Here is a 26,640-nt window from a genome sequence, read left to right on the forward strand (position 1 = left end):
TGCAACCAGAATTATGAAAAGAATCAAGTTTGCGAACTGAGGTGCAACTGTACTTAAGCAGGGTGGAGGCACTTGAGAAACAATATCCTTTGCATTTACCCTGACAGTAAAACTTCAGTATTTTGTTTAAGGTAGTAGAGATGGAAACTTTTTTTTTTTTTTTTTTTGGCAAGAAAAAAACCTTTAAAAATCCTAAGAATGAGGATAGCTCCCCTTTGACTCAGTTTCTTGAGTTAAGCTTCACTGGATATTCTTTGGTTTTGCTCAGGCGATCAGGCATATGTTTCTAAATTACTTGCATTTTGTTAGAAGAAACAAGGAAGGGAAACAAACATGGTGGGAGCCACATGGTTGATCCAAAGTGGGTACCCAGTAACATGACAAGACAAGATGGTGTTATGAGAAAAGGAAAAAATAGAAACAAAGTCGTTGTAAATAGGGAAGGGAGCACAGGGAATGGGGAAAAATAAGAACCAAGATACATCATGTACTGGTACAAGCACCCAATGATAAATGTAAATGTATTGCATACCTAAAATGTATCAATAAAAGAATTTAAGAAAAAAAAAAAAGACAAGATGGTGGCCAGCCATATGTGACCTGGACTAAGATAGTACTCTGAGAAATAAACAGCCATCTAAGGAAAAAGCACAGATAGGACTTTGAGCACAAAAAGGAATAAACTGGGGTAGGTGGCTTACTTAGGGAGGCTACCAAGCTACCAACAGCTATTTTTCCCCCCAAAGAGTGAGAAAGCTGAACAAAGTATTATGGAGAACAGAAACATGAGGTCAGTTTAGAAACAAACAAACAAACAAATGTTCCAAAGGGCCTTACCTGGCCTCCTGGCTGGCTCGCCAAATATGTTACTAGGTTTTGGGGTGCTGGAGTCTCCTTCTGGAGGTAGTTTCTAGGTTCTTTCTGTCCTGACAAAGAATTGGTTAATATAAGCGCAAAGAGTAGCAAAGTTTTATTAAAGGTAGGAAAAGAAATAGGCTCTGCAAGAGTGAGTTTGAGCCAAGAAAAAGCAGGAAAACAAGTGCATCCTACAGAGTGAGGGTGAATCACCTTGCAAAAGCAAGACACAGTGGCCCACTGAGCAATTTTTTAAAAAATGAACAAAATTTATTTTATAGAGCAGTTTTAGGTTCATTGTAAAATTGAGGGGAGAGTATAGAGATCCCACAGACTCCTGTCCTCACACGGGCACAGCTTCCCCCACTGTCAATGTACCTAGCCATCATGTATTTGTCATGATTGATAAACTTACACTAATCACTTGATGTTACCTATTCTGTGATTTTGACAAATGTCTAATGACATATATAAACTATTATAGTAGCATACAGAATGGTTTCATAGCCCCCCAAATCCTGTGCTCCTGAAGAGCAATTTTAATTCCATGAGAAAGCTATGAGAATAGTTTTCAAAGTTGGTTGGCAAATACTTTGTGAAATTAATCGGAGTTTCCTGCAATGGATAGTAGATTAGAACCCACTAATAAATCTGTAGGGTAAGAATCATGACAGCATTTCAAATGGTTACATTTACTTCAAACTGGACAATCTCTACCTCATTCCCAAAGAAACTAAACCAGAAAGTCCCACCCAAGACCTTCCCAAAATATAGGTCTTTAATCTGTGACAATAGAATTTCTATGACCTATTGCTAGTAGCTCCTTGTAGCTTTAGTTCAATAATTATAATAATCAGACCCATTACTGTAGATCAGATATGGTGAATCTTTTAGAGACTGAGTGCCCCAACTGCAACCCAAACCCACTTATTTATCACAAAGTGCCACCAATACAATTAAACCTGAATGTTCAACTTCTGGGTTGATGCTAGGGTTACCTGGCTTGTAAACTGAAAGAGAGAGCTCTGCATACGTGCCACAGGTTTGCAATCACTGCTGTATATCATCATAGTTGTTCCTTTGCAAAGACAGGATGTAGTTTCCTTTTAAAAGGCACTTTAATCTTAAACTTCTCACTATGTAGTCTCTAGTCTGAAAATTATTATGTTATTTTGGTAATGGGGATCGAACTCAGAATCTTGTGCTTGCGAGGCAGGTGGTGGAACCACTGAGCTAAATCCCTGGCCCTGAAAATGATTCTTTTGCAATGTTAATTTCAAATGTCTATTTCATGAGTGGACCATGATGATTTAACTGCTAAGACTAAAAAATTAAATTCACTGAGTACGGTAAAAATTCCTCAGGAGCATGTGAAAAATTAATTTTAAAAATTCTCAAAGAGGGCTGGGGATTTAGCTCAGTGGCACTGCACCTGCCTCATAAGTGCAAGGTCCTGAGTTCGATCCCCGGTACCAAAAAAAAAAAAAAATTCTCAAAGAGATGAATGTCCACTTGTAGAACAGAATTCAGCAAGTACCTTCACTTTGATTCATTTGCACTGATTTCATTTTTCCCAGAACCTCTTTTGTTGCCAGTTCAGAGAGTCCAGGTGGTTGAGTATCAGATTGTTCCATCTCATTTCCCTTTGGGGTTGCTGTAGGTGATCCAGAAGTCTGTTTTTGAGGCTTGTTTACGTTTCTTCTCATTTCCACGGGGCGGGGGGTGCTTCTGGTGCTGTAGGGAAAAAGAAATTCTATTACATTGTTGGTGGGAGTGTAAACCAGTCCAACCACTATGTAAATCAGTGTGGAGATTCCTCAAAAAACCAAAAATAGAAATTCCATTATTCCCCTCCTAGGTATCTTCCCAGAAGAGTTCAAATTACCATATTACGAGGGTACATGAATACCCATGCTTAAAGCAGCACAGTTTAAAATACCTAAATCTTGGAAACTGCATGGATTTCCATCAACAGATGAATACACAAGGAAAATATTGTATTTATACCAATGGAGTACTATGCTGCCATAAGAAATAAACTTGAGGGATTCATAGGTAAATGGATACAACTTGAGAACATAATGTTAGGTAAAATAAGTCAGGCACACAAACTCAAGTATTGTGTGGTTTCTCTTATATGAGAAACAATAGAGTATATATTACACATAATAGTATATATTATTTATCTATATACACACATAAAGAGCAAAATAGAAGAGAGAAAATAGGAAATATGAAGTTCAAATACTTTCAAATTACAAATTCCATTGTTTTAAAAATATTTTAATTATGCTAATTAGTTTATACTACTAGTTTATCTTAGTTCATTGAAAAGAAAGTTTTGTATTATCTGTTTCTTTTTCCTAAGAATCTTTTTCATTTATGTCTTACACTTGAGTAACTACTTTGAAGATAATGATACACAGTGTAATAACTATTGTTGTTCTCTGAGTATGAATTTTGTTTTTTTAATAAAACACAATCTAAACTGTTTCATCCCTCTTTGTCTGCTTCATAATGTTTTCACACCCTTTATCGACAGCCATATCGCCTCAGGCCTCCCTGTGGAGCAGACCTCGCCAGGGCCATACCTCGCAGGTCACCTGCACTTTGGAAGCCAATCCCTTGCACACACAGGCTCTCCCTCCGGCCCTGGGTCTCTAGGCCTGCCAGCTTTCTCAAATGCGGCCAGGGGCTAGAAAGTAATACCCCAGGGCAGCCCTTGCAGCCCAGGTTAGGAGCTGCTGAGTAAGTCCCCGGCCTCCTCAGTGCTTGGGACAAGCTGAGATGTGTTTCGCACAGTCTCTCGGGGTCCCCAGCAGGGTTGCTGCCCTATTGCCCTCAGTGCTTACCTCTAGTTGCCTTTATTGGTTTCCTTTCTTCCTCCTCTCACTTTCCCCCTCCTCATGCTACTTCCTCAGACTTCACACTCATGCTCCTCAACCTAAGACCGGGTTATGTCTACATTCAACCCAGTGTGAGTTGGAAATAGAAGTCAGCAATGCATTTCCTACATCTAACCTCCCCAATACCATTGCTGAGCCTTGCCTGCCTTAAATATGCTCATGTCACAGGCCGCTTAGGCTCATATGCTCAGATTCGTCTGTTTGCCGCTGACCAAATCAAAGGACACCATATATTTGAGTGAAAAAGAAAAGGGATTATTTAAAGCTAACTCTGAGGAGATGGAGGGGCCCATTTGCCTCACATCTCCCCATTTACAGGTGGGCAAGGGTCTTTTATAGCAAGGAACAGAAGGGAGGGGGAACACAGAGATAATGTAGATTTCATACTCAATCAATTTTAACTACTGTTAGCTCATCTTTTTTTTTTGTAAAACTCTTAAGATCTCAGGCTCCTAGGGCTGACGTATGTTACCATTTTGGGGGTGCTAATAAAAAGAGGGGGTGTTGGCAATGTGCCCGGCTAAAAAATTTTGGAAAAGTTGTTTATCTCTTTTAAAAAAGAACTAAGTTGGGGCCGGGGATTTAGCTCAGTGGTTTCGCCAGCTACTGCTCAAGCGCAAGGACCCAAGTTCAATCCCCGGTACCAAAGAAAAAAAAAAAAAAAGAACTAAGTTAAAAGTTTTGCAGTGCTGGTTATACTCAGAGCCTGGCACTCAGGAGGCTGAGGCAGGAGAATCAGGAGTTTGTGCCAGCCTGGACTACACAACAAGACCCTCTCAAAAAACAAGCAAACAGGCACAGAACACTTACATTAGCCCCTCATTGGACTAAATCATGCACCATAAAGCCTATTTTATAATGAAATGTTAACTAGCTCATGGCATTTGCTGAACACTATTGGAAGTGGAAAGCAGTATGCTTGACTGGTGCACTTTTGCACTACTAAAGTTGAAGAATTGTAAGTTCAACTACATAGCACTTATCCCAGAGCTTTGCTTCAGGGTCCACCGGTTGGGAAGTCCAACTAAGACAGCTACTAAAGTTATTAATAAATAGAGATTAAAGGAATGCTACTTCTACCTTTTCTGGGTCTGGAAATTTGGGGGTCTGAGGAAGACCTAGTAAAAAGAAGGCAATATCATGAGTGTCAGAAATAGTGATTCTGTTCTCAAAGTGTCACCCGAGTTATCATAAGCCCACCCAAACAGTCTCACCTGAGTTATAAAAGCACTATAGTCTCAAACCACTGGAAACAGAGACTGGGCACTGCTGCAGTTTTATGTTAGCTGATTTAATTCTTGTAATAACACCTTGAGGAAGGACTGTCATTGTCCTCATTTTGCAGAAGAGGGAACTTGGTGGTTAACTAATTTGGTAGGGGCCACAGAACTGGAATAGATCCCAGCCCTTGGGAAGATGGTCTATGTCATACCTTCAAATATCTGAAGGCTTTGAGCCATGAACCCATTCGGTGTCAGGTTAAGATTTCCTTGGGGTCATTCCCAGAATAATATTTTTATTTTTTATTTTATTTTATTTTGGGGGGTTTTTTGGTACGGGGATTGAACTCGGGTCCTTGCGCTTGCACAGCAGGCAGCCGAAACCACTGAGCTAAATCCCCAGCCGAGAGAATAATATTTTTAAGAGTATAAAAGAAAACACATAGGATTACAAAGGAAATATTTGTATTAAAATGCATGTATCAAAATATTACTCAAAATGGTGACATAGTAACACACATATCCATACTGTGGAGATGATTACACATTAAAATGGGTTCCATGAAAGTTTGGAATCTGTCATTAGCCAGGTCCTGGCATGGTGTCAGGATAGATACCCCTGGTGCCTCCAGAAATCTACCTTCCTTAACTTTCTAAAATACAGGTTTAACTGTGTTTCTCTCCAAAGCTAAACTCTTCAGCCCTGCCCACCATTCCGCCCAGTATGAAGTTCTAGGGTTCTGAGGGTAACATTCAAGGCTGATGTGACCTGAGTGCAATAACTTACCTCACTGGCCCTGTTCCGGGCCTCCCAGTTGGGTATGCTCCAGCCTCAATGCCCACTTGGCAGCCACCCTGTTCTTGCTGGGGACACTGCCTCCTCAGAAGTCTTTCCCACCCAGTTAAAAGTTTTTCTCACAGTCTTTCCCAACAGACTCCCTTGCAGGTGCAATTAATCGGTCCTCCTCTGAGCACCCGTCAGCCTTCCTACGTAGCACAATTACACATTATGTCCTGGGCAGCCGTGTGACCATATATTGGGGCCTGCTGCAAGACTAATATCCTATTAATCTTAAACAGGACCTGGCAGAAAATCCAGCTCAGGACAAGAGCTCAGTAAATGTTGAGGGTGGGGGCCAGCTAGTTCCTTCGAGATAAATGCACGAAGTGTCTCAATAGGCCCTGCCAGGATCGTGGATCTGTGGGAATCTGGTAATCAAGCTTGGAGGGATCCACTAAAATTGAATACTTGCGTTCATCTTAAAATTTCATGTAAAATGGATGCCTCTCCCATAATACATTAATGTCTGTTTCAAAATAATATTGGTTTTGCTCAAATTTTTAAATAAAATGGACACATCTAAAACAAGCTGCCCTATTTGATTTCTGGCTTCTTATATCCTCTGGGCCACCAATAATCCTGGGGTGCAGGTCCCCAGGTTGAGCAGCACCATCCTAGAGGGCTCCTCGTCCTGATCCTGGAGGCACAGGCACCATGCAGTTTAACTAGAAGTCCTCAGAGACCCCTCCTCCCATGTCCCCCGGGGAGCTGGATGATTGACACATAGCCTCAAAAGCACATTCATTTCCAATCTTTCTCTGGAGTCTTTTGGGGATGACTCACTCTGTGAACCACAACAACTTGCTGTGTTTTCTATGAGTCCCTTTCTGTTTGTTATTACTGTTTTCATGATTCTTTTGTTGTTGAAACTCTGTGGTCCCTGAGATGTGACTTCCTTCTTGTCATTACAGAGCACATCTTTCTCTTTAAACATGGAGGCCTGAGCCTGTGTCCAAGGCCTCTCATATCTGAGTTTAATCTGCCTCTTTAAACTACGGATGATTTTGGAATCAAGCAGGGCCGCTTTCAGTCTTAGCTCTGCTACAAACTGCTTACGATTACACCACTGATAGTGTGATCTCTCCCTGTCTCAACATACTCGCCTGTAAAAATAGGGACAATCATATCTGCTTTCTAGGATGTTGTGGGATGTGAGGGCGATCTGGCTGCCACATCTGTCACCCCATTGATCGCCAGGGTTGACTGGGCTGATCTGGCTGGCTAGGCGGGTGTCCCCTCCCTCCCTCACCGCTCCATGTGCGTCCCTCCCGAAGCTGTGCGCTTGGTCGGTCGAAGAGGACGACCACCCCCGATACAGGAGGACAGTTTCCTCAGTCAAGGGTATCCGAGTAGCTGCGCTCCCCTGCTAGAACCTCCAAACAAGCTCTCAAGGATGTTGAGGAAAGTAAAAATGAAGCTGGTCTGGTGGCACACACCCATAATCCCAGAATTTGGGAAGCTGAGGCAGGAGGAGTGTGTGCTTGAGGCCAGCCTGAGATGCATAGCAAGTTCAAGGCCAGCCTGGACTACGCAGTGAGCCCTTGTCACAAAAAACAGAAGGAGGAGAGGAAATATTGAGAGGGTCTGGGTGCATAGCTCAGTAGTACAGTACTTGCCTAGCACGTGCAAAACGTTGGGTTCCATGCCCAATACTAAAAAAAACAAAACAAAATGCTAATCAGATGGCCATTCCCCACCACAGGGTAGGGTCTGTGCCTTTTTCTTTTTATCTCCAGTTCCTTCCTATCATGGGACAGAGCACACAGAAGCGATTCAACAAATGCCTACTCAATGGATGGATAAACCAGTGAGTAGATAAATACATTTCTTTAGACTAGTAAAAGAGATGGATAACTAAGTTATATCAAAGTAATCAAGTAATTTATAAGTGAAATGTATCTCGAAAAACATACCCATTCTCTATACCCTGACACTGTATAAAAATGCATTGGTGATGGCAGTCCACAGTCCTGGGGATGGGGTTGCACAGGGGGTGGCAGCGGGCTTGTGCTCATAATGCAAGAGCGGGTGGGCTGAGCAGATCACTTGCTTACAGGAGTTAATTGTTAGGGCAGTCACAAGTTAAGGCAAGGCGTGAGGAGAAATTGCCCTGTAATTACTACTGTTTCTGGCTAAATATATGTTTAGTTTTGTTTTTCTTCTTCTGGCATGTAATTGCTGTGTTTCTGGGTTGCAGTGATGCGTTCCAACTGGTCCTTGAGGAATAGCTTCAATGATCGAGTGCAGCTGTGCAGACAGCGTGGCTTGCAGCGGTCCGCTGTCTCTGGCTTTGCTCACAGCCTGCTGGCCAGGCTTCTCCTGCCGTGGTTGCCCCGTCATTGTCCCTTCTCTCTGCCATAGCCTCAGTGGCCTTCCAAACCACAGTCGGGTCTTAGGACCCTCCCTGCTTAAAACTTACTGCTCAGGGTTCCACGAGAATTAAAAATCTCCGCAGTACCTACCCAGCCCCTGTGTGATGCGATCTAGCCCTCACCTGCCTCCACAAGGCCTCTTCTCTCTTGCTGGCTGTGCAGATGCACTGCACCCATTTCCCCCGCGCAGCTTCTGCACTTGCTCTTCCTACTGTCTGGAAATTTCCTCCTATTCTTCACAAGGCTACCTCTTCCTCCTCGCAGGTCTCAGTTCATTTCCCAGAACGCCCTTGCCTGACTTCCTGAGCTTAAGTCCCTCTCTCTCCTCCTCCCTTTTCCTTTCCTTTCTCCAGGTCACCTACCACTGCCTAAAATCAACCTATCCCTTTATTTGTTTGGAGCTGGATTTGTTTATTTTCCCTTCCCCTGATGAAGTGTAGGGTTCATGAGGTCAACAGTTCTCTGGTTCACTGCTCTGTGCCAGCACAACATGGCCTTAACAGATGGGTATTCAGTAATTATAGTAGGTGAACAGATAAAATTGGTTCCACTGAAATAAACAAGCTCATATAGCAACTTCACCAACTTCTTACTATTCTTTGCTCTAAGACGGGGTGACATTGTTGCTCCTGAAAAGTTACGATGTTGAGGTTAGGGACAGGAGTGTGGGACGGAGAAAACTCACAGCTACATCGTCATCCCTCTGACAAGTAACGAGTCTGCACAACATGTTTGTTCCCAGCAACTCTTCCGAGATCCTCCGAACCTGATTATCCTGAGAACCCAGCAAGCCTGGAAGCAGCAGATGATCCTACAGTCCCAGGATCCTATTCTAAGTCCATCCAGAACATGAATTTGTTTGGTGATTGTATACCTGTAATAGTTGGCCCTCTTGATAAAGAAGAAAGGTGTTTGGGATGAAATCTAAGATACATGCTTTGAGCAGAAGTAAGGAAACAAAAAAAAAAAAAAGGAGAGGTATTGCTCAGGAATGATTTAGTAGCAATGCAAATGGACTTTGGATATCTAGACAAAATGGGAATTTACTGGAAATACGAGAGGCTCACAGTTCTAGGGAGACTGGTGTGATTAAGCCAAGGAAGTAAGGAAATGCAGGGCACAGTGGGTGAGCCATGGGAGATGTGAAGGCCAGCCAAGAATGTCTGCAGGGCAGGAAACCCATCCCTCTGCTTCCCAGGCACATTGGGTGGCCCCTGGCTTGCTCTTCTGACCCTTTCAGGGTTGAGAAAGGGCAAACTTGTCTGAAGCAGGATATTTGTGAATTTACAAAGTGGTGCTGTTTCCTCTGCCAGATCTGCCTGCTGAGAAATAAGGAGGTGACGATAACATCTTCGTCATCTGCTCCAAAGGACCTGGTTGAGTCTAGGCCTTGCACGGACTCCTAGGGAAAATGTGACCCCAGCAAGGCTGGGGAGGCCTGACATGGCAGGAAAGCAGGTGTCACCAACTCTCACGTCTTCAGGACCAGTAGGTCCGGAAATATGTGCAGTCAGCCCGGTAAGAGACAATGTAGAATGATGATGCCTGCGCCAAAGTGGAGGTCAAAGTGAGCCCCACCTAAGGCAGCCCGTCCTGAACATTTTTGATAATGTGATTTTGATCTTTTGCTGAATTAACAGGATATATTCAATGGCTCCAGAAGTTCCTGTTAAAATATGTCATTGAGGAGGCAATCCCAGAAAGTTGTGGAGATAGTCTGATCATATTATTTTATGTATGAAGTAACTGAGGCCCGGAGAGGCTCATGACTTAGCTGGACTCCTACATCCATCAATTCAAGTATAGTCCCTGAATGTCAACAATGCACACGGCACGGCATTGATTTGGCAACTCTTCCAGAGACCATTTTGTGATGTTCGCAACATTTCTCCATGAACCCCAGGGAAAGTCATTCTTAAGAAGCAAAACATTGTAGAAATCCACTAGAGCCACATTGGGTGGGAGGGGCAAAAAGGAAAGAATGTTTTTTTTCCCCAGAGCTCTTGAGTGTGCACTGAGAGTGGATTCATCCATAGCATCGCTGCCGGCCCTCACCCCAGTACCCCACAACTAAAGAGCTCACATTTGCGTGTCAGAGCGGCTGCTAATGTCCCTCCTTCCTCCTGCCTTCCAACCAACATCAAGTCAGTGCCTTGTGCAGGCGGAACCTAATTGACAAGGCAGCTTGGGATACACAGTTTCCATGCTTTTGGCCCGTGGTATAGAGAAGATTGTGGGAAGGCAGCAAGGAGGCTGAATAGACACAGATAATATCTGGGCATAATTACTAAAAGAAAGCAGGCAATGACAACAGAGCAAAGGAAAGTCATGGCCTGAAATTCAGACATGTCCCAAGGATAAACAGCAGGGCTGGATACCACAAATTCCATCTGGGACAGCCTTTTTCTCTGCTTTTCCCAACAAAACTCCCTGTCTGGGAGGAGAGTCTCCCCTCGGGAACGGCCCACTGGAGATCTCTGCGCTGAGAAGCTTCTATGAAAGCAGAGCCAGCCTGGAAACCACAGGCTGATGTACCATTCCCAGGTCAGGGGACAACGTGTCAGCCAGGGCAGCCATCACAAAAGACTGCAGTCATGGTAGCTTAAACAACAGAAATTTGTTTTCTCACAATTCTGAAGGCTGGAAGCATGAGAGTAAGTTAGGTTTGGTTTCTCCTGAGTCCCCTCCTTCACTTGACCACAATCACCTTCTTCTGTGTCCTCGAACAGCCTTTTATCTGTGGGCAGGATCCCTGGTGTCTCTTCCTCTCTAAGGTGCCAGTCCTCTTGGTCAGGCCTCCGACTTTATAATCTCATTCAATTACCTCTTTAAAGGGCCAAGCTCCAAACACAGTAACGCTGGGAAGTTAGAGCTTCAACTTATGAATTTGGGGAGAGTATAATTCAGTTTATAATGGGAGCTGAGTGGAGAACTGCAGATCTGAGAGTAAACAGAGACTTTGCTTTTAGGTCCAGGTCAGGAATATTCCATGCCACCGCCCACTCCCATGTCCCACCTCCCTCCGGTTAAAACTTCACAATGATCTGCCCTAACACCACAAGTATTTACTGAGTCCCAGTTATGTGCCAGGGACTTTGCTAGTACTGAGGACACGGGTGTGACATCAGGCAGGTGATTATATTGTAGACAGGTAAGTTAATTAGCTATCTTGTAGTAGTTTTGTCCCATCCTGTGACTTCCCATTGGATCAATATTTCCTAAGCAACTATACTTGTCATCTTACTAGTTGACTACAGTTTTGTCTCACCTTGAACCAGCCTCACCTCGTAGCTTTGCCCCATAAAAACCTCTTGGGAAAACAAAAAACAAAAAACAAAAAACAAAACAAATACCTCTTGAGAAATAGGGTCTCAGGCAACCCATTTTCCGATCCCCCTCTGTCTCTCTTGGACAGAAGCTGTCTTTCTCTCAATAAATTTTTCCTACTCTTAACCTCCATTTTTCCCAGAATTCATTCTTCAATTTTAGAGAACATGAACTTGCGTTTTGGATATTGAGAGTTATAATTTCCCTGGTTTGGATTATTTTTGTTTATTTGGATATCGTTTTGGGATTACTTGGTCCACTGTATCAATCTGTCCCACCGGGAGCCCCTCTCCTGGCCACCTGTTTCCTACACATTGTGAGCATTCCTCTGTCACAATCCGCTGTAACTGGTATCAGAGGAATAGATGTAACTTAGAGTTTATGAAAAACTTTCCTACTCCAAATGTGCTCCATGTTTGGAAGTACTTGGGGACTTCTTAGGTAAAAATGTAAAATCTTGGGCTGGGGGTGTATCTCAGTGGTAGAGTATTTGCCTGGCATGCACAGGCCTGGGGTTGATCCCTAGCACTACAAAAACAAAGCAAAATAAAACAACAAACCATAGATTCTCAGAGCTCATTCCAGATTTACTGAATCAAAAGCCTCAATTTAATAAGCGCCTCAGGGAGTATATGAACACTAAAATTTGGGAAACAGTGATCAAGTGAAATCCCATCGTATCACAGCTGGTCTTATGCCCAAAACGAAAGGGAACATCTAAGATAACACAACACTTAAACCAAAAAAGAGCCTTAACTCCAAACCCTCTCCCCACTTCTTCTGTGGATTGGCACATTTGCCAGTTCACCTCTTATTTTCACATCAAGTTTTGATGCTGACCTTTCCCCTCAGTAAGGCCCTCAGCCATTCCTACCTCTCACTTACTGGGGTGCACTTGAGGCCCAACAACTGACCTCTGCTGATGACGTTCTGCCTCCTGTTTGGGATGGTTTGGAGTACTTGGTGGCAGGTTCCCACCACGTCTACATTTTCCTGGAAGAGAGTAACTGATGCTGTCTAGAAGATGTTAAGTGCATCCTAGATCTTGGGACCCAGTGATGACCTCAGGTTGCACTACGCTCTGTCTTCCATATTAACTGTCTATGTGGGTGCATGGATGTATGCATGTGTGTCTTTTCCTGGTTTATTTTTTGTATAGTAAACACTGCTAATTGTGAGTCAAAGAATATCAGATTTCAACTTGGCTTAAGGTATTTTGTGTCTCTTGATACTCCTAGACACTTCACCAAAGCAAATGCTAAGACTTCCTAAAAGAAGGTGTCTTCAACACTGGCCTCACACCAGTTCTACACAAGGTGTTTCAAAAATACTGTCCAGCACAGTCAGATATGACTCAGTGTCCAAGAGTGCAGTCAGCAGGGGGAAAAACCATAGAAACAACCCTGCAATGGTTCAGACAGTGGAATTATCAGAGGTATGCAGACCCAAAACAAATAGGGTGAATTTTTTTAAAAGGCTAATTTATTGATATCTCAGGCAACAGGAAACTATAAAAATTTTTTAAGAGATGGGTTCTTGCTATGTTATCCAGGCTGGCCCTGAACTTCAATCTGCTCAAGCAATCTTCCTGCCTCAGCCTTCTGAATAGCTGAATTCCAGGTTCATGCCATGGTGCCTAGCTCCAGAAAACTATAGAGAAGAGCAATGTGGTCTGTTTGGGGAGGGGGACAAACCTAAATAGGACTTCTGTGGGGAAAACGTAATAACCAAAATACATACGTACACACTAACTTTAATGGATAGGTTCAACAGCAACCCCCAAAACCAACTAACCAACCAAACAAACAACCAAACAAACAGAGAAGTAGGGTATGAGCAGGTCAGCCTGAACAATGTAAGTCCAAGAGACAAAATGGTGGGAAATTCAGAGGAACAGATAAAAGACTCAGAACGAGTATAAAAGCGATGAGATACACACATTGTGTGACAGTGGGAGTAAGAGAGTGAGGCCTGGTGACAGGGAGGAGGAAGTGGCTGAGGAGCACCCTTCCCAGCCCTGAGGCAGAGCTGCTGCACAGAAATGAGTGTTGGTCTCCACTCCATGCTCTGCCAGCTCTGGTGGGTTCCTTTTTTTTTTTTTTCCTTTGTGTTGCCGGGGATGGAATCCAGGGCCCTGAGTATGTTAGGCAAGTGCTCTGCCACGGAGCTACAGCCCCAGCCCTGGTGGGTTCCTTCTTGGGATCAGAGAACCAGCATCAAAGGGCTGAGCTCCATCCCCAGTCTCATCCTTGGCCCCAGCATTTCCCCTCCAGATGTCTTTCTTATTTTTTTTCCATCTATTTCCAGTAGGTCCTTATTCTGTGAGGAAACTAAAATCCGGTGTTTATTTTGGATTTCACATACATGGGAGGCCCAGTATCCAGGCAAAAATATATCATTTAGTGATGAAGAAAGATTTAAAAATTTTCTGGCACTGCTGAAGTTAGTAGCATCTGTGACAGGGAACAAATCCCTCTGGAGACTGAGTGGCCCCTGCTGCATACGATTGTGTGGTTTGTACACTCCACAAAATTGCTTGCTACGAAGATGGGGACCTGAAATCCAGCTATGACTGCTTTTCAGGCTACATATGCTGGCCAAAGCCTACTTAAAAGGAAAGTAAAAGAAAAGCCGCAGGGTTGCGTTAGCCCAGAGCAGGCTCTTTTTCTGTTTTGGTCCAAAAGTGTTTATCAGTTAATGATGTTCCACCAAACTGTCCACTGCAGGAGTCTAAGGAGATTCATTCAATCTCAGGTATTCACAAAGGTCAGCCAGAGAGAGAGAGAGAGAGAAAGAGAGAGAGAGAGAGAGAGAGAGAGAGAGAGAGAGAGAGAGAGAGAGAGTGTGTGTCAGTAGAGCATGGCTCAGGTGGCACAGGGAAGCTTCTTGGCATGTAGACTGCCATGCAAAAGGCGGATCTCCCTGGCAAACCCTGTGGTCTCTCACCCAACTCTTGGAGCCCCCTCAAGTTGGGCAACATTGGATTGTCCTCAGTGAGAGGCTGAAATTCTTGCTGTTTCCCTTTCCCTTCCCCTGTGGCTCCCTTACTCTTCACTCTCACGTGTAAATGGCACAGACTATGTAACAGGGGCGGGACGTTTGTCACACAAAGTTGTACAGATGTAAGGGGGGGCTCCAGCGTCACCTCCTCAGATATCTTGGCTGACTCGGAAAGTCACTTCTTTTCTCCTCACCTCACCTTTCCCAAAGAAGCTGGTCTGCTACTCTCTCACTTCTATTGTGTGCAGCATTTTGTTCTCTCTACCTTCCCTCTGCATCCCTCAGAACTTTCCTCTGTTCCTTGGATCACCAGACAAAACCAGCTCTCTTCCTAATCTGACCCAAGGTTCTGCCTCAGAATTTCTGTCTGTTGTACAGAAAGCATTACCATTTTATGGTACCACATCTCTTACCAGTGTATTTTTTCTATGCATATTTTATATAGTTCAGAACAATGTAATTTTTTTTTTTTGGTACCGGGGATCGAACTCTGGTCCTTGCACTTGCACAGAAGGTGGCAAAACCACTGAGCTAAATTAAATCCTTGGCCCAACAATGTAATTTTATATCTATCTTTTTTGGGGAGTACCAGGGATCGAACTCAGGACTTTGCGCTTGCATATCTATCTTTTTATACTTAACATAACATGAACATTTTATTAAAATGTTAACATTTTTTTCTAAACATAATGTTCATGACTATATTTTATTCCATTGTATGACTCTACCTTAGTTGGTTTAACTGTTTCTCTAACCAATCACTTAGACTAGGTTGACAAAATTTACCTGAAAGACCCAGATAGTATTTGAGGGTTTGTTGTCCACAGAGTCTCCACTATTGTAGTATAAAAGAAACCATAAATAATACATATATAAATTTGACTTTGTTTCAATACAACTTCAGCAAAATAAAAGGAAGATGAGATTAAACTGTAGGCTATAGTTTGCTGATCCCTGGTTTAGCCTATTTCTAATGTTTGGTATTGTAAATAATACTGTGATCGAACACCTTTATGAAGAAGTCCTTGCGTATATGTCAGATTATCTCTTAGGAAGGGATCCTATAAATGGAGTTGTTGGGGAAAAAAAGTGTGGCCACTTAAAAAGTCCCACCTGGCCCATAATATTCATGGATTATGCTGGTGAGAATCCTCAGGACTAACCTGGATTAGCATCTATCACCAAATTCAATTCCCTTTAGTTGCCTCGTTCCTCTAGATCCTTTAGTCCTTTTACACTTGACAATTATGTCAATGTATTTCCTTCTCAAGTTATCCATCTATTTCCAAGTGCTACCTTTTCTTCCTTACCCCAGTTGGTAAAAGATGGCAGATTAGCACATGGACTTATTTCCATTCTTTCTGCAAATCCAACAAAAAGGACAACAAAAGAGATGACCATAAGCAAGATGGCTGACTTGAGTTGACTGGTTCACCCTTCATCAACACAGAACCCAGCAAGGAACAAACAGCCGCTACTTCACTGGAGGGTTGGAAGCAGAATATTGGAGTACAGTGGGGATATGCAAACCACAAAAATATATAACGGCCTTATAAAGAACAAAACTAGGGGCCAGGGATTTAGCTCAGTGTTTTCGCTGCCTGCTGTGCAAGCGCAAGGACCCAAGTTCGATCCCCGGTACCAAAAAAAAAAGAACAGAACTAAATATGCAGCATCTACCATTGAGTCTCTTGAGATCAACTCTGAACCAAGAGAGACTTTGCTCAGCAGGGAAAGGATAAACAGGAAGCTCTTGGCAGTCTCTACTTATGTCATCTACACATGAGGCATTTTCTGCTGGAGGGAGAACCCTGTGGTCCTTGCAGTCCCTGAGCCCATCTGGGAGCTGCTAGAATATCAGGCCATTGTACTGCCCCGAGAAAGAGCTCAACCCACATTGTACCTCCCCCAACCTAGGTTCTTGCTGCATGGAACCATCTTGAGATCTCATGTACTAGTGCTCGATGACACAACCAGGCAGCTGCTCTCAGCAGCTCCACCCACTCAGTCCTACAAACTAGGCAGAAGGCCTGCCCACACTCCCAGTGCCCCAGGAAGCAGCTGGGGAGCCCACTCTGATTAGCTCAGCTTGTAGAAGCCTCCGTAAAACAGCCTCCAACCCCGCTAAGGAAGCAGCTGAGTAACCTTTCCTGAGTGGCTCAGCCTGCCAAGGCCCCCAGGAAGCAGCTAGGCAGTCCCATCTATCTTTCTATGGCTTTAAGAAACAACTGAGCAGTCCATTCTCAGCAGCTCAGCCCACTGAGGCCCTGAGCAGCAGATGCTTGGCCATGCCAACCCATCCTTGGCCCTGGGGAGCAGAGTCAACACCCCACGTATCTCTTAAAATCACCCATGCAGCCCTTGGACACTCACAGGTATACTCTCTGGGACTACTAGGATGGCCCAGGAGCTGTCTTGTCCTCAGACACAGAAATGTAACATGCCTCACTACTAGGAATACTGTTACATCTATCTGGTTCCATCAGGGTGGCCCCATCCTCAGATAACCTGTGTAAAGTGACAGATGCCTCACATTTTCAGCTGTACGAACTGTGCCCAGAACTGCCAGTGAACTCACCCTCCCGAAGGGAGCTGGATCCCAGCTGGCAATGCAATTTCACAACCCTTACAGCCTGAGCCATCGAGATGCCTACAGGGATCACCAACGTTGATTATAGATGAAAAAGCTAGAGGGATGCTAAAAGTTGACACGGCATATCCAATCAGCTCTTGGAACGCTGTGAGCAGAAAGTCTTCTACCATCAAATGCACAAATACCAAACAGGGACAAATGAGGCCTGAACAAAACAAGATAACATGACATCTCCAAAGGAACATAATAACACTCTAGTTATAAAACAAAGAAAAGCGAACCAACAAGCTGCCTGACAAAGAATTCAAAAGAATGCTTTTAAGAAAATTTTAAGGAATGCAAGAGAATACAGACAATTCAGTGAAATTATTAGACAATTCATAAGAATGAGAAATTCAGCAAAGAGATAGCATTCATAAGAAAGAACCAATAAGGGGCTTCTGAGAAGATGGTAGAGCAGTAAACAGCAGCAAATCAGCCCCTTTGAGATTTGGAATCTAGGCACTGGAATATAACAACTTGTGGAAGAAAAGAAGAAGGGAGGTGGATCCCCGGGACCCAGGAAGGATCTGAAGGGAGAACTGGAGCCAGCAGGGAAAGTCAAGAAACAGACATCAATGTAGAAAAAAGAGGTGGCAAACTGTACTTTCTCCCTAATTCCCAGCTTACAGTGTGAGAGTGGGGAACAGCCACTGAGGATACCACAGTACTAGATATTAGCAGCACTAGTAAGAGTGTTCTTGTAATAATAAGGCCTAGCTTCCTTCTAGTTCCATGGACCAAATGATCAGTTAAGATTTGTAACAAATAAAATGTAGGGCTGGGGATTTAGCTCAGTGGTGCTACCTGGAAGGGCGACCTGCATAGGAGACTAGGACAGGACCAGCGTTTGGCAACTGTGCTTGGAGTGCTGAGGCCTGAGGCCTGAGGCTTGGCAGGGGAGAGACCCTTGCCGACCCACTCATGGGACCCTCACAGGCGGATGCATGCCCGGACCATGTGCATCCTACATGGTGACCCCAGTTACCTGACCACAGAGCTGCAGCAGAGTTTGACCAAGCTGAACACAGCAGGAGACTGGGGCCGTGGTCATGGGCAAGAGAGGGAAGCTGGGCCCTCCACACTCAGGGGTAGGTTGTGGCCAAGCAGGGCCTTCTCACCCCCAGCCTCGACCTCTCTGTTATCCCCAGAATGGATTGGGCAAAAAGGCTGGTGAGCTTCTGTCCCCAAACCACCTGCCCTGGCCTCCAGAGCCTGCTCTAGTCCAGGTGTGGGTGTGCCCTGCCCCCTGGTGGCCATGTGTGACAGTGCAGCACGAGGCAGAAGGCCTCAGTGGAGAAGGCACTGCTTTCTGCTGGACCCTGGGTGTCTGTCTTCGAGGAGGGACTCATCAACCAAGAGAAGACCGGGAAGGTGGCACCTGCCGCCCCCATAGGGTGGGGGACCTGTGTGGCGAGGACACTTGACTCCACCCCCCTTTTTTGATTTATGGAGAGATTTGGTACAAAGAGGGACAGTCCCATGGGGAGATGCTAAGTATTGAGACCCAGGACAGCTTCTAGTGGCCATTGGCCCCTGGCTATGACACCAGGATATGGCGTGGGTGGGCATAAAGGGAGCAGGGACCGCAGAGTAAAGCCACAAAGGCCTCTCCTGGCTTCGCAGCACCCACCCAGGCCTGACACCCTCCTGCCTACCCTTTGGCCCAGGAGTTCAAGGTGATGGCCCCAGTCAAGCTGCTGCAGTTGCCCTGTGACAGTGACAGCATCAAGTCAGAGGAGCCGGGTTGAGAGGTGAGGCTGAGCAGGAACTGGACACAGTCCAGTCTCTGGACCAGCTTCCGTGAGCCTGGGGTCTAAGGTGGCGTGTGTGTCAGGCTTGTGGTCTGGTCAGAGCTGGGCCACTGGGCCTCCAGTTTCTGGTCCGGCCCCGGACGGGAGGTCCCAGTGTGGCTGCTGCCAGCCTTACAGCTACCCCTGCCTGTACCCACAGCCTGCCGTGTGAACAGTGCTGCCAGCCTCACAGCTACCCCTGCCTGTACCCACAGCCTGCCGTGTGAACAGTGCTGCCAGCCTCACAGCTACCCCTGCTGTACCCACAGCCTGCTGTGTGAACAGGGCCCCCAACCTGAGTCAGCCAGCAATACCTCCAAGACTATGAAGAGCTCAGTCACTGTCAAGCGCTAGAGTGAGTAGGTGCCAGATGAAAGGGACCAGAGAAACTTCAGGGGTGAGTGTGTGTTGGGAGCCGGGCAGGCTGTCTAGGGCTCCAGCCACTGCTTAGCAGCCTGGGCACTGGGCTGAGTCACCTCACTGCTCTGGGCCTTGGCTTCCTCCTCTGTGAATCTGCTTATTCAGAATGATCTCTCAGTCGGCTGGAGAGAGGTCCTGTGCCTGACCCAGCACATAGCACGGCACCTGGAGCCCAGAGTGCCCAGTGGTGGACATGGCCCCAACACCAAATCACCAGTGGGAGCTCCCACTGCAAGTTCTGCGAGCAGTGCAGGTACAGCTCCTGCCTCAGCAGCAGGGACAATGCTCAATAGCATACTCACTTGGAAATCAGATTCCTCTTACAGTAGTAAAATGGAATTTTCTAAAAAATAAAGTGAAAGGGCTGGGGATTTAGCTCAGTGGTTTCTCCGCCTGCTGCACAAGCGCAAGGACCCGAGTTTGATCCCCGGTACCAAAAAAAAAAAAGTGGAATTTTCTATAAATTCCACTTTTAGTTCCTGCTGTAAGATACAAGAAATGGATGATCTTTCTCTCGTATGCAGCGTATTATTGGATCTTGCTTCTTGGCCCAATCTGCCAGTCTGTTTCTTTTGATTGGTGAGTTCAGAACATTAACATTGGTGGTTATAGTTGATATGTATTGAGTTATCTTTGTCATGACCTTTTCTTTTTCTTGGATTCTTCCTCTTTGCTTTAAATTTCTTGTCATGGCTGGTGAATTCATTCTGCTGGGCTTCCTGGGGTTGTGATCCTCATTGTCTTTTCCTAGGGTATTGTCTAAAATTTTTTGGAGTGCCGGTTTGGTATTCATGAAGTTCCTGAGGTGCTCTTTATCATGAAAGCATCTTATTTCTCCATCAATTTTGAAAGATAGTTTTGCAAGGTACATCAATCTGGGTTGGAAGTTTTTTTCCTTTAGGGCTGGAAATACATCACTCCAAGATCTTCTTGCCTTGAGGGTTTGCATTGAGAAGTCTGCTGTGATTCTGATGGGCTTTCCTTTGTATGTGATTTGTTTCTTTTCTCTAACTGCTAGTAGAACTTTGTTCTTCTGTTGGGTTTCTGGAATCTTAACAATTACATGCCTATGTGTACTTGTGGGTTTGTTTTTTTTTGGTACCAGGGATCAAACTCAGGTCCTTGCACTTGCGCAGCGGGCGGTGACACCACTGAGCTAAATCCCCGGCCCTACATTTTTTTTTGATCAAGGCTAGTAGGAGTCCTATTTGCCTCACTTATCTGTATGTCAAGTTCTTTTCCCCTGCTTGGGAAGTTTTCTGCCATCACTTCTGTGAACAATTTTTTTATGTCATCTGCACTCTCTCCTGTTTCTTCATTGACTCCGATCAGTCTTATGTTATTCTTCTTTGCATCATCTAGCAGCTGCTCGATTGATTTCTCATGTTCCCTTACAATTTTAAAGAAATTTTCCTTTTCCTGGTCACTAACTGCAATCTTATCTTTTATATCTGAAATTCTGTCCTCACATTAGCTCATTCTGCTGCATAGACTTTCAATGGAGTTTTTAATCTCCTGGAAATCTGTTTGCATCTGTTTTATGGATTCCATTTGTTTCCTATGTTAGGATTCCATCATGTTCCTCAGCTCCTCTCTATATTTATTAATCATGTCTTGCACTATGAGTACAATCTCTGCTGTTATCTGAGAAATTATTTCTGATTTCATTTTTTCCAGATCCTCTTCTGCTGCTGGTTCGAGGAGTCCAGGTGGTTGCGTATCAATGTTCCATCTCGTTTCCCTTTGGGGTTACTGTAGGTGATCTGGAAGTCTGGTTCTGAGGCTTGTTTATGAGTCTTCTCATTTTGATGGGGGGGGGTGCTGCTGGCGCCTGAGCGGCTCACCTCCTCTGTTCTGGGAGCAGTGGTAGGTTGGCCTGGAAGCCTTCTGTGCTGCACTGGGAGCTGTGGCACATTGACCCAGAAGCCTCCTCTGCGCTGGATGAATGATCTTTCTCTGTGTGTTTCCCCACCTTCCCCAAGAACAGAAATGTCTCTTTTTTGTTTTTGTTTTCTCAGTAAAGGGGATGATCCCAGCTGCTCACACATGATAAGCAAAAGTTCTATCGCTGAGCTACGTCCCCAGCCATTTTCATTTTTTCATTAGGGACAAGGTCTTAAAGCTGCCTACACTGACCTCAGACTGGGTGAAATCCTGGCTCTGGATATCAGTCCCCTTATAGTTTAAGAATAACCTCAAAAATCTAGTGCAGTGGCACATGCATATAATCACAGCTACTGATTACAGATTATACAGAGGCTGAGGCAGAAGAATTTAAGTTCCATTGCAATTTATAGAAAATTTCACTTTACCTTCTAGAAAATTCCATTTTATTACTGCAAAAAGGATTTCCAAACATGTGAGCTTTTGAATAAGAGAGTCACAGAGACAAAGGTTAGGAAAGCAATGATGTACAATGGCCCTTCTCAAGTTCAAGGAGGAAAACAGTGCCATGCTTTGACTGGGAGATTACTTTTTGCCTCTGTCACAGACAGAGATGGTTACATTCAAGTAGAAGTCAGGCCAGGTGTGGTGGCGCATGCCTGTGATCCCAGCACTCGGGAGGCTGAGGCAGGAGAATCACTGTGAGTTTGAGGCCAGCCCAAACTTCATAGTGAGACCCTGACTGAAAAAAAAAAGTCAGCAGTTTCTTAGTTCCAAAGTAAAGAATATTGTGCTCATTAAAGGGAGAGTTAGCCATCCTTCAGGTTTTTATGGCTCAGAAAACTGAGCTGTATCAGGATCATCATGACAATCACACTTCGTACAGGTGGCTGGCCTGAAGTGTGTTTGCATGTGTAGAAGGCAGGAGGTGGAGTGTGAATTAAGTCATAAAATTATGTCAGATAATCAGAATGATTACTGTTGCTTAAAATTTAGGTGCACAGCTAGGAAACCAAGTAACGATACATGATAGACTGGCTGAATGCCAGGTAAGAAAATCATGGAAAACAGGGAATCTTTTGGAAATGTTCTAAAACCAGACTACTGACACAGTGAGCCTTTTTCCCCCTCCTTGGCTCCTCCTCATCCTCCTCCTTCTTCTTGGTGTGTGTGCGCATGCACATGTGTGTACTGGAGACTGAACCCAAGGGTGCTCTACTGAGGTAGAGACCAGGGCATGGCCATGGGCTCCGCTGGAACTGGGCACAACCTGCCAAATGAAGAGGCAAAGCAGTGGCTCCCGCCAGAGCCTGACACCCCGTACCAATCTTCTGACACGAGAACATGCAGAACCTGGTGCCTGATAGCAGTCTTCTGACATGAGAACAGAAGGAGCCTAGCACCTGATACAAATCTTCTAGCAGGAGATCAAGTGGGACCACCTGGATCAACTGCCTTATCAGAGAAGATATAAAAAGATGGCAGCAATGGACTCTGTAGCCACTGCCCTCTTGTTCTTGCAGGGGTCTGCTCTGCTTGCAGGATCTTTCTCCTCCAAAGCACCCTTTTCTCCCCAAGCACTTCTTTTGAGCTCCTGTCCCTTTCATTTTATTTTTATAAATGTTAACCTTTCACATTCAACAATTGTTCAGACCAATTCACTGAACAGAGCAATAAGAGCCTGGTCCCTACAGCACCTGATAACACCCACATTGATCTATATTCCCCAGGTTTTTCTACTTATTTTGAGATAGGATTTCACTAAATTGTCCACGTTGGCTTTGAGCTTGTGATCCTTTTGCCTCGACCTCCAGAGTATCCGGGGTTACAGCATGGGGCACTACACCAGGTTTTTGTTTGTTTTGGTTTTTTTTGGTACCAGGGATTGAACTCAGGACCTTGCGCTTGCAAGGCAGGCGCCAGAACCACTGAGCTAAATCCCTAGCCCTCTCTCTCCTTCTTTTAAGGCTGAATACAACAATGTCAATGACAACCTCGTGACATAACCCTCTCACGTTGTGTGATTAGAGAATTTTAACATTTTGTGTAGAGAACAGTAAAACCTAGAACAATTTCCCTTTTTTGTTTTGTTTTGTTTTCCAGTACTGGGGATCGAAGTCAGGACCTTGTACTTGCAAGGCAAGTGTGGCGCCACTGAGCTAAATCCCCAGCCGGACAATTTCACTGTTTAACCTGGCTGTTACGTACAAGACCATCTTTCCTGGAGTATTGCTAAATGACTCTTTGAAGAAAAGAGAAAATAGAATGAATCTGAGAGACTTCCCACTTCACACCCAGTTTCTGCTTGTTTCAGTACAAGCTTGTTTCTTATGCGAAAGAGAAGCGAAAGATTCACAAATAATTTTTAAAAGACATATAAACATGGAATGAAGTTCCTCAAATGGGTCGGAGGAGAGATTTTTAAAAATCTTCTCAGGAGTGGAGAAGACTCTCCCCACCGCATGGGCGTCCCAGCCCAGCCCAGCCCCAGGCAAGGCGCTTCCCTGACATTTCCCCAGCCTATTACAGACCAGAACCAGCCCAGCTGCACCAGGAGGTGCACAAAGGGAGGGGGTGTGTGTGTGTGATATTTAACCTAACTAAGCTTCAGTTCCTCCATCCACAGGTGTGAAATGATATCTGCTATAAATTGATGAGTGTTCAATAGATTGAAACTAGCTAAAACCCAAGAATGATTCCAATAGAAGTGGGAAACAGTATCTACTAGAGAGAAAGTTATGCAAATTAATGTGTATCAGCTAGCTAGAATGAGCAAAAATTAAAAGGAAAATTATGAAGACTCAAATAATGAAATATGCTAAGAGGTGCTAAAATGTATAGTTTTCTATAGCTCAGTAAAATATGAATATGTATACATGTGAGCAAAGACTGGAAAAGATTGAATAAAGGCCATTTTATGAATTTTTTTGTGGTTATTTTGTGGGCTTTTTATTTTGGAGATGGACCCAGGATCTCCCCATGCTAGGCAAGGGCTCTACCACTAAACTACATCCCCAGTCTTTATTTTTTGCTTCTCAAATAGGGTCTTGCTAACTTGCTCAGGTTACTCCAACTTGAGATTCTCCTGCCTTGGCCTCCTGAGTACCTGAGATTACCAGCACCTGGCATTTTATAGCGATTTAAAATATGTTCTTTTTTTTTGGGTACCGGGGATCGAACTCGGGTCCTTCCGCTTGCGAGGCAGGTGGCGGAACCACTGAGCTAAATCCCTGGCCCTAAAATGTGTTCTTAAGTGTTACGCTGTTTTTCTAATAAATGAAAAAGTAAAACAAAGATTTCAGTATTCCAGTCTGGCATTTAAGGAGCTACAGCTGAGTCATGCCTGAGGCTCAGCGTGCCCAACACTGGGAGTCAGAAACTCGAGGGCCCAGCCACGGAAGGCTGCGCCCACATGTCTAAGAATTTTACTCCATAAAGACTGGAGAGAAAGCCCCTCGTGGAAAGAAGAGCAGTCAAGAGCATTCTGTTTTTCAGAGGACCGCCCTCAAGAGAAACCATTCAACCAGCACCCAGACTAGTGGGCTTTATCAGAGCCTGACCAACCTGGAGGAAGGGAAACAGCCAACTCCATCCCTCTTCAGCGTTCCACAGAGCAAAAGGAGAATAACTAACAGTAGCTCCTTCCACCATTCTGTTGCTCCGGAAGGGAGGGGAGCGCTGAGAAGCATGTGTGCAGGTCATAGCCCAGGCCACAGTCCACCAAAAGTCTAATATATAACTCCTCTCCTCTTACCACATCTCTCCGCCACGTTCCTAAATGCAGGCTTGCTGGAGTTCCTTCAAGAACTTTGCTTCCAGCTCGCAAGAAAAAAATTACAAGCCATACTGAAAAGTCAAAACCACAGTTTGAAGAGATGGAGCAAGAATCCAAACCAGAGTCCAATATGGCAGATGGTGGAATCACCTGGACAACAATTAAATAACTATTATGTTTTGGGGGGGTTTTTTGGTACCAGGGATTGAACTCGGGTCCTTGCGCTTGTGCAGCAGGTGGCGAAACCACTGCACTAAATCTCTGGCCCTAATTAAATAACTATTATGAATATACTAAGGGCTCTGCTGGAAGAGAATAAAGGGGAGGAGGAGGGCAGTAGGCAAGTATAATGAGGTGATAATATCAACATATGGTACATGTATGTATAAAAAAGTGGAGAATGATAAAAATCAAGAGATTGTACTGCCTTACAAAAATTAAAAATAAATTGCTTTGGGTTACATGCAGACATGTGACCCCTTTCTAGCAACAAGGAGGGCTGGGCAACTAACCATCTCAAATAATATCAAGATTTGCTGGAAAAAATATAGGCAGCCCAGTTAAATTTGAATTTCAGATAAATAAGTATGTTAAAACATCTTTATAATAAAAAAAAATTACCACTATTGGCCTGAAATTCCAATTTAACTGGGAGTCTGTGTGTCCTGTTTTTGTTTTGTTAAACTCGACAACTTTACCAATAAATGATCAAGTAGTCATAGAAGTAACTTCTACAGTCATTATGTGCCTATTTTTAAAAAAATAGTATTGTCACTTAAGGTGTTTCTGCAGACATTACAGTTTCTTCTTTCCCATTTAAAAAATTAATGTACCTTTTAAGTCTCTTTTAATCTATGTTCCTCTTCCAGCCCTCCTATCTCCTTAAGACTGACACAGCAGGCAAGATGGTTTCAAAACAAAGCAGAGGAACTACTTGTCCTACCAACATCAAGACATGTTCAAAATATAGAAACTAAGGTAGTATGGAATTGGTATTGGGGTACGAAAAGAATAAAACGTCCAGAAGTGTAACAAATGTGGCCTTATGTATCACTAATAAATATAAATGGTGCTTGGACAACTGACTATCATGGCAAACTACTACAAAAGTTTCTCCACTCTATGTTTCCTCATTCATCATGTAACTAACGCCTTTCTTCAGAGTCTGAGGTCAGCTATGTAACTTGCTGTGGCTCATGAGATGTTACCAAAAATGACATATAGAGGCTTATACAATGGGACATGTTCATGCCGACATATGAAGTACTCTGGGGAACGAGATGATAAGGGAGACACGGCTTGGTGGCAGGTAGACTGGATGATGCATAGTTGTACAGCCTCCCAGTTAGCAACTTCCAATGGCAGAGATGCCTAGGTGACTCATGTGTGAGCTCAGGTGAGCCCAGCCTCACAGGAATATAAGTTAAATAAATCGTAATTGTTCTAAGCCACTAAGTTTTGGGGTGATTAGTTACTCAGCAAACCTAACTGTAACAGTTAGGATTTCTACCCCTGGATGCTCACCTCCTTTAATTAAAAAAAAATATATATAAGTAAAATAGAGACTTAAATATGAAAAATAAAACTTACTTTTTTTTTTTGGTACCGGGGACGG

The 26,640-nt window shown here is 44.2% G+C and overlaps 1 long non-coding RNA gene across 1 annotated transcript in view; it reads right to left on the minus strand.

Moving 5' to 3' along the window:
* LOC110345704 (uncharacterized) overlaps positions 1 to 26,376 on the minus strand; it is a 37,134-nt gene extending 10,758 nt beyond the window's left edge. Inside the window, exons 1-3 of the long non-coding RNA XR_002389229.2 lie at positions 24,815 to 26,376; positions 2,393 to 2,589; positions 838 to 926 (exon numbers count right to left, since the gene is read on the minus strand). This is a non-coding gene — a long non-coding RNA (uncharacterized LOC110345704). The remainder of the gene's footprint in view (positions 1 to 837; positions 927 to 2,392; positions 2,590 to 24,814) is intronic.
* Between the last annotated feature and the right edge of the window lie 264 nt (positions 26,377 to 26,640).

This window comes from Heterocephalus glaber, unplaced genomic scaffold, assembly GCF_053883595.1.
Source record: "Heterocephalus glaber isolate CG9 unplaced genomic scaffold, H.glaber_assembly_v1.0 deba00001472, whole genome shotgun sequence".
NCBI lineage: Eukaryota > Metazoa > Chordata > Mammalia > Rodentia > Bathyergidae > Heterocephalus > Heterocephalus glaber.